General features: G+C 41.3%; 1 long non-coding RNA gene across 1 annotated transcript in view; it reads left to right on the top strand.

The window, feature by feature from the left end:
- Positions 1-8,127, top strand: part of LOC112981057 (uncharacterized) — an 83,738-nt gene extending 75,611 nt beyond the window's left edge. The window contains exons 9-10 of the long non-coding RNA XR_003258588.2: positions 5,334-5,421; positions 7,920-8,127. This is a non-coding gene — a long non-coding RNA (uncharacterized LOC112981057). The remainder of the gene's footprint in view (positions 1-5,333; positions 5,422-7,919) is intronic.
- Positions 8,128-8,284: the final 157 nt, after the last annotated feature.

The following is an 8,284-nucleotide window of genomic DNA, read 5'->3' on the forward strand; positions in this document are numbered from 1 at the left end:
CATATGATTTCATATAGCCACACACTCCACATGAAACACTATCACCATATACTACGTTAAATTAATTCTACTACTGTCTACCTTCTGAAATAGCTACAATAAAATTTGGGTTTAGATGTACTAGGACATCAGGGCTTTATCATCAGAAAATTAATCCCTCTCTTCAGATTAGCCTTTCATGTAAGGGTTAAAGTGTTTTAAGCTATTTCAGTGTGTTAAAGTAAAAACTGGTGAGAAAAGTGCCAGGTAGTGTGGGTTTCTCTCTCTCTCTCTCTCTCTTTTTTTTTTTTTTTTTTTAATAAAATGCTTAAATAACTTCCAGGCATTTGGAATAGAATAAGTATCCTATTGTGAATCCTTTGTTTCAGAATAGCCCTATGCTTCTATCTTCCAGCTTTGCTTTAGCTGCAGCTGCCTTTAAATTAAAAGTACCCTAGAAATAATAAGTAGCATTCAATGGCATATGTTTTTTACAGTAAGTGTCTTTTAGCTGCTTTGCAGAGCTGGAAGACTTACACTACTAATTTCAGCATGCCAGCTCTTTAGCTGCCTTCAGTGTTATTAGAAATGTGTTTAAATGTCAACAATCTGAAGAAGACTAGAGAGTGGATTACAAGGTTGTTTTGCTAATCATTTGAAGAAGAAAGTGGAAAATACTCACCTTGCACTAACAGCAAACCTACACTTACCAAGTTGCCAAGAAAGTCTTGTATCTGTCGGAACATTTACGCTTCAGCCACTTGATGCCAGTGTTTCTTAGCCCAGCTCTGTGACAGCTGGGAAAGCATCGCTTTGTGCTAGGAGCCCAGATAGCTTGTCGCGGGAGGGCTGACTACCTTACGGTCCCGGACCGTGTGGGTCTGGTGTGGCGCGAGGCAGGGGAGGAGGGGGAGAAGGAGATTTACTGCATGACTCCACAACTTGTCTCAAAGATCAAAATTTACTGCCCAAGTTACAACAGTACAAAGCAACAATTCTTATTGACAGAAACTTAGCTCAACTAGAATACGTATTTTCTAATTACACTAAAAGTTGTGCTAATGGCAACTGCTCAGCAAACAGACAAAGCTAGCTAACTTAGACCAGCTGTAACTGCCCAGACGGATGAACCAGGCAAAACAGTTCTGGCTGATCTTACCCGCGCGTTGCCTCGGCGGCCGCCGCGCGCTCAACCCCAGGGCGGTGACCGCGGGAGGGCGACGCCGTCCCGAGGGGACCCGCGAGCTGGCAGACCTGCCGCCACCTGCAAAGGGCCCAGGGTGGCCTCCGGGGCCAACCTGTTCGTGGCCTTCAGGGGAAGGCGGAGGGGGAGGCGCGAGGCCAGCTGCAGGTCTCGGCAGTCCCTGGCTCTGGGCTGCTGCAGGGTTCAACCCTGCTCTGTCGTCGTTATGACGGTCGCAGCCGCGGTCACGGGGTGGGGGGTGGCCGAGCACCCCGACGGCAGGCCGGCTGCCTCCCGCGCTCTTCAGCGCTGAAGGAAGGAGCCTGAGTGACTGCGAATGACTGCTTTGCTCGTGCAGTGGTGGTCCCAAGGAGAGATCCCACAGCTGGGGTAAGGAGGAGTTAGTTCCAGTCTGCAATGATTGACGCTGCCCCAGCAGTGGAAGCAGGTGCTGTCTCTCAAGGTCCGGAGGAGGAGGAGGAGGAGGAGGTAATTCCAGACCACCATAATTAGCCCTGCCCCAGCAGTGAGAGCAGGCTTGGTTTCTCAAGGTCCTGGTGCCCAAGCAGGCCTTATCTCAAAGTCTTGAGATCTCCTGTTGGGAGTGTGAGGCACAGGAATGCGGACTGCTTGCAACTGGCACCAGATTGGGGGCAGGGGGCAGAAGCTGGGAGCATCCCCCCAGATAGCTCCATGTCCTTCTTGTTCTTCAGTCTGGTGTCATAAAGACATGTTCATGTGCCTATGACCATTTAAGCCTTACTTTTGGCTTGGGAAATGCCCCAAAGTATAGCGTGGGTGTGTTTTTTTGTTTTGTTTTTAGTGCAAAATTTGTTGCTATAGCAATAGTGTTAAAGCTATTGTGGATGGAAACCAGTTCAAGTTTGCAGGGTGGCAATTCCTCTTATTAGGCTAACTGACATAAACAAAATAACTTCAAGGCATGTAAGACCTCATCTGAAGAACAGTATATAGGCTTGAAAACTTGTCTGCTTTTCCAGCTACATAGGTGAGTCTGTACAAACCTTATCTCAACAAGTATAGTCCAATATAACTATAAGATCCAAAGGGAAAAGATGGGTTGATTACATCCATTTAACGTTTCTATTTCTAGCAGTGTCTCTGGGAAGAAGGGAACAATATTTTATTTTTAATTTGAACAGACCTACTGAGAGATCTGGAAATTGGATGCTTCTTGGGGGATAAGTCAGGGTTTTTTTTTGTTTTTTGGGGGTGGGGTGTTCCCCTCTTCCTCTGCAGCACAGGATACTGGCAGCTATCCCACAAACATTTACCTTCGGTGGTAGGAAGGACTGATTTCAGTACCTCCCTTGCCTGGCCATCCATCCAAAGAACTTACGATAAACTCTAATCAGCATCCCCAGCTAGACCCAAAGCTAATGTGACACAACTCTTACAACAGAATCATCATATATACTGTCTTAATTTGCTTAAAAAAAGATTTCACCCAATTCAGTAACTTACACCTTCAGCTCTTCAAAGCCATGAAAGTTGCTCAGGCAACCAGAGTTAACAAAGATACAGCAGTCTTTGCTAAGATGTGGCATTTGGCCTTACTGACTGAGTAAATTCCATTTTGATTATCTATCTATGAAAAGCTGGAAAAGGTACTTCAGAATTTGCATTTCAATAAAACATTATCCGGGCCTTGAGTTGCTACTTCCAGGAAAAAAATATACATTAAGAGCTGGGTTGGGCAATGGAAAATATATAAGATTTTTATGCTTTTCCTTTAGGGCTAGTAGCCATGAGCGATTCTTACATACAAGCTGTCAACTTAAAGAACAAATCCAAGCATTTCAGCTTTTTGTTTTTAAAAAGCTGCAGTACAGAATCAAAACTTGTCTTGAAGTAAACAGAGAACCAACATGCTTGGGTTTTCTTTTGTTTTTTTTGTTTTGTTTTGTTTTTTGCTATGATGATCACATCAAAATCTTATCTGAAGAACACAGCTTCTTGTTATCTTTTCATTTGAATTCAAATGTATTGGAAAAGAATCCAAGCCCTCAAAATCAGGCTTTAAGCAACAGCCGTATCCACATCTCTTGGAGCATAAATGTATTCCTGACAAATATTGTGTAATGCTCACTGTAATTTGCCTTCTCATCTGTAGTACTTCTTTCTGTTTCTTATATGCTCATCCATCATTTTTTAAACATTCTTTGCAAATAAACTGTTATTTCCCTATGTTGATACTTGGAAGATGATTTCAGAATTAGATGCTGTTCTAACCTTCCTTGGTGCTGCACAGCAGAGGGGGATGTTTTCAGGTCATATTTACTAAAAATCTGTAATGGATAAATTACTAAAAACATATCTGGAGACACAGATGTGAATTAAATCTTGTTGTCTTGAGAGCAAGTCACGGATGAATCTGATGTTCCTTTAAGCACCTCCTCTGCTTTTTTGGGGAGTTGATTTCGAACTACTTAATTATACCTGTTTTTAGATCCCCAAGGATTTTAGGCTCATGGAGACCATCTTCAAACTCGGTGGTATGCTCTTACTGCGGATCCTCTCGGAAATTGACCCAAGTTTTAGGTTTCCAGATTCTAGTGCTCACAAATTTGCCCAGGAAAAAGCTTGAAAGTTCTCTGGTTTCCTGCTGAGAGAGCTCATGATTCCTGAAGCAAGAACCCACACTTTGGCTTGGAAATTCCTTGCTTGTCACACTCAGACAACAGAAGAGAGCAAAATTTCCTCATCAGATGAGGAAAACCGGTTCCTCTGGATCACAGACACTTCCTGTTTTCCATTTGATTTGAAATCTCTGCTTACCTCTGAGCCGAGCAGATTTTTGGGTTAGATAAATAATGAAAATAATCACAGTCAAATTTTCTTCTTTGGCTGTCTGGAGGGTTAATAACATAAAGAAGGATGATTACATTGAAGCCTTTTGTCTGATAGATGCTGCAAAGTGTTTTGCTGTATCAGTTCTTTTTGGTCACAGTTCGTGCTGTCTTGTGAACAAGTCACATCATGTCTGAGTTCTTGAGACAAACATTTAAAGACCGTGGTATTTTTGTGTGTGTGTCATAAGATTGATTAGCAGTGCAGTATGCGAAATAGCACAAGTTTGTAGCTCAATGCAAACAGTTCCTCTTTGGGGACATTAATTTTTCTGTAACTGGAGTTATTTGAGTTTGCTTGCTTCCCTTACTTTTGAGGAAGTAGAATTTCTTTTGCAAAGCTATGAATCATATGTTACTATATGTAGAATTATCAAATGTAAAATTCTTTGGTACTACTTAATTGAGTCAATAGCCTAGAAGTATGTTCATCTGGGAACAAATCAGAAATAAAACAGAAATATCTGCCAAAGCAGAACTGCTACAAGCCAATATTAATACAAAGAAAATCATTTTAGAAGTTTTCTTGCTTCAAGAACTGAAAGGACAAATATTCTTCTTATTTGAGACATAAGTAACTTGTACAAATATCTTCTGCTTGAAGTCAGTCTAACTATACTCTTTAATGACATATACTACTTTATTTGATTGTTGGTGGAAAGCGAGTGACAACTTTTAAGACAGTCTTCTGTGACTGAAACGTCCCTTCCCAAAGCGACAGGGATGTGTTTTACAGGGAAGGCTGTAAAAACCCCAGTGTTTCTGAAAATATTATGCTGTGCTGGATAAGGTCATTTCCCTTTTCTCGTGGAGATCTTGGAGATCAGCAGCCTCTTGTCCTGTAGAAGTCTGTTAGCAGAGCTAGCCCATTGCCTGTTTTTCTAACACTTCAAATAAGGCAAAGTTACAGTAAATGTTTCCAAAACCAAGTATGTAAAAAGCTAAAGCATATATGGCTATCTGCAAGTGAAGTCTTTTCTGTTTGCTTGAAAGTAGAAGTCTAATAGCAAAAAGATGCAAAAAACAGTTGATCACATTCAAATCTAATTTAGAGTCAGTTAAAAGCATTTTTATGTTTAAAAAGTGTATAATTAAAACTTGATTTCCTGAATGAAAATTGATGGAGAAATAAAGTAGTGTCAATCAAATGCTGGTTAAACAGACTTTATTGCACTGATAGCTCTGTGTAGTCTGCAGCAGGGCCATTTCTTAGCTTCAGACTAGATGTTGTTAATTGGCTATACAAGAATACTGGAAAGATGGCTGATTAATAAGTTTTTCAACTGTTTGTCTATTAACAGAACCGATGCTGCAGAGATGTGAGTTGCTTCTGGTAATGATTTGACTCCCAATATTGCCAAATACATCTGAACTACTAAAAACTATCGAGTGAGTGTCAAAGAAGCTGTCCCAGGTGGTACTCCTGTAGAGGTATACAAGTGTGGAGAACATAAGCCGATAAGAAAACTCATGACTCGCTAATCAAAGATCTGGGACCAAATTAAAGTATCACAAGAGTTTAAAGACACTAACATCACCCATCTGTATGAAACTGAGATCATGCATCCTGTGATAATCATCAGGGTCTGTGTTTGCTGACCAATGCTGAAAAGCTACTGATGTGCTGAGCTGAACTGTTCAAGTCACAAATTTACAGAGAAGGGGTTTATCTTCAGTAGCTGTGATATTCTATTCTGGTTGTAGCACAGATTACGTGAGTTTGCTACAGGGCAAATTCAAGTGAAGAGCTGTGCGTTGAATCAAGACTTGCAGAATCTATACCTACCATAGATTAGCCAGATCTCAAATTCCCAAAGTGCTTTCAGCCACTTAGCACCATCACATGTGAGTGTTTCTGGTTTGTTTATTTTAGAGCAGTGTTTGTCTGTAGTGATATTCAGTTGTTTGCTGATTGCCTTGCATGTCACACAGGATTTTGGCCTTGCAGTTAGTCTAAAAAGATAGAGGATACATTTCAGCCGAGGATTGTCCTGAACCTTTGGTGTCCTATCTAACAAGCCGCTCAAAGCAGCCAGCAAATCTGGTGAAGTGCTTTCTCAATGTGTAATAGTGGATGATAAGATTACAAAGCGTTTCACCATAATTAGTAATTGTTTTGGTAGATTGGTGCAAGTCTTTCCATTGCTGTCACTTTTTTGCTCTGTGGCTGTGAATACTAATTTGGTGCCCAGAGTTAGGCTTTCTGGTTTGTTGCACTTAGGCTGTTTCCTGCAGATAAGTAATATCAAACGGCAAGATATGATATTCAATATTTCAGGTTCTGGAACAGAAACTGATACCTTCCCAGCTGAGGTTGTTGGCCATTTAATTTGTATATAGAATTAAGAGATTCCCTAAAGTGTTTTTAATGAAGAGGATCAGGAGCTGATCAGGAGCTCTTGCCAGATGTGGGAGGAACTGAAATATTAAATTTTATGTCAAAGCTATTCTTAAATCATGTAACATGACTTATGACATGTTATGACATGACATAACTAAGAGATTATAGGCCCAGACAAAATTCAACAGCAATAACATATTTTCCTGAACTGCAGAGGTATTACTACAGCTAATTTGAAATGTTTACAGCATGAAGTGAGAGTACCATAAAAAACGAAATACCTACCAGCATCCAGTTTTGCACAGAGTGTGTGTGGATGATGCTGGGACCAGAGTTTCAGAGAAGTGAATATTTGAGCCCTTAAAGCCTCATTGAATAACTATAAATTTTAGCAATGAAGTCTTAATATCTGTATATATTTCTGTGTCTCTTGCCTAACTCCCAACTAGGCTGTAATAATTCTGGTATGCAGATAGCAGCTGTGAGAAAGAATATTATGTCAGAATTATACATGGATGAATTCTGTATTATGCTTTACTCATTTTAGATTCACAGAGTTGGAACAAAGCAGTTCATTAACCTGTCGGGCTGCTGCCTTAAGTAAAATAACAGGAAACTTATTTTTAACTTTAAGATCTAGTAGTTCCAGTGATTGGAGACAACATAAGCCAGCAAAGAAGACTTACAAAGCAGGAGCTTGGCCCAACAATATAGCAGGGATTAGTCTAGAGGAAGGGAGAGAAGATTTTTGCACTACTTCATGCATGGTACCGCAGAAGTTTAAATCATGCTTCAGTTCTATCTGTGTGAAAAACAATCAGGCAGCTTTTTTTGTTTGTTTTTACTCTGCCAAGGGGATGGGAAAATGGATTTGAAGGGTAAATGGTTAGAGAATCAAAACTTTCCTCTCTGTTTTCTGATGGCATTAGTTAGAGAGTCTATCAAATAATGGATGAGTTAATTGCAGCAGATCTGCCAGCTTTGAAATGCGAAGCTTTTCTATCATAACTGTTTTCTTTTTGACTTTTCTCCTTATATTTAGAGAGCCACAGTAGCAGTGAGTGATTATCCTGCTTGCAGTTGTTACACGAGGTGCCAAGTGTTCTGGGAAAAGCGAATGTAGCGTTACCTCTTTTGACATCCCGTTGCTGTGTTGTTTTCTAGAGGAGTTGATATGATTCATTGTTTTTTGTAGTGCAAAATAATTTTGCAATTTGGCAGCTGTAATTAGCTGTTATGGTGACAAAATAACACTATGGGAGATAGTAATTAGGCAGGAAGCAATACTAAAAGGAGGACAGTGCAGTATTAATATTTAGCTTTGGATTAATTTACCAGTTCTGCCAACCAATTGCAGTCCTGGAGGATCATTTGCAGTTTGTGCCCCAGCATTCAGACTGGATATGTTATTTCTGTTTCACATAGTAAATCCTTTAATGTTTGAGTCCTTCATGAGCATATTACCCCACCTATTACCAACATGCAGAAAAAAGAAATGTCTTTTCCCTTAATAAAAGGGGAAAAATAATTTCACCTCCATAAAAAGGAAAACGGGCAGCCGCAGTCTCAGAGAGGCGGAAGAGGAGCAGCCGGGAGAACCGCCAAGTCTCTCGCCCGCCTCGTCGGAGCGCGTCGGGCGGCAGCGTCGGAGCGGCCGTGTGCGAGGGCGAGCGCAGGGCGAGGAGACTGGCAGCAGAGCAGCTGGCGGAAGAGGACGGAGGCAACCAGAGAGGCAAGGGAGCGGGCGGCTGGGGGTGCCGGGCCCCGGGGGCTGCGGGAGGGCTTGCTGGGCCGCGGGAAGACGAAGAATGGCTGATGGCAGGATGGGGCTAGAGCTGCCGGCAGGCTTAGCCTAAGAATACCATTTTTTTGGCAGCTTATGCTCAACTGAAGTTCAAAACTTTTAGAGAG

The sequence above is a fragment of the Dromaius novaehollandiae genome, chromosome 14 (assembly GCF_036370855.1).
Source record: "Dromaius novaehollandiae isolate bDroNov1 chromosome 14, bDroNov1.hap1, whole genome shotgun sequence".
NCBI classification, from domain to species: Eukaryota; Metazoa; Chordata; class Aves; order Casuariiformes; family Dromaiidae; genus Dromaius; species Dromaius novaehollandiae.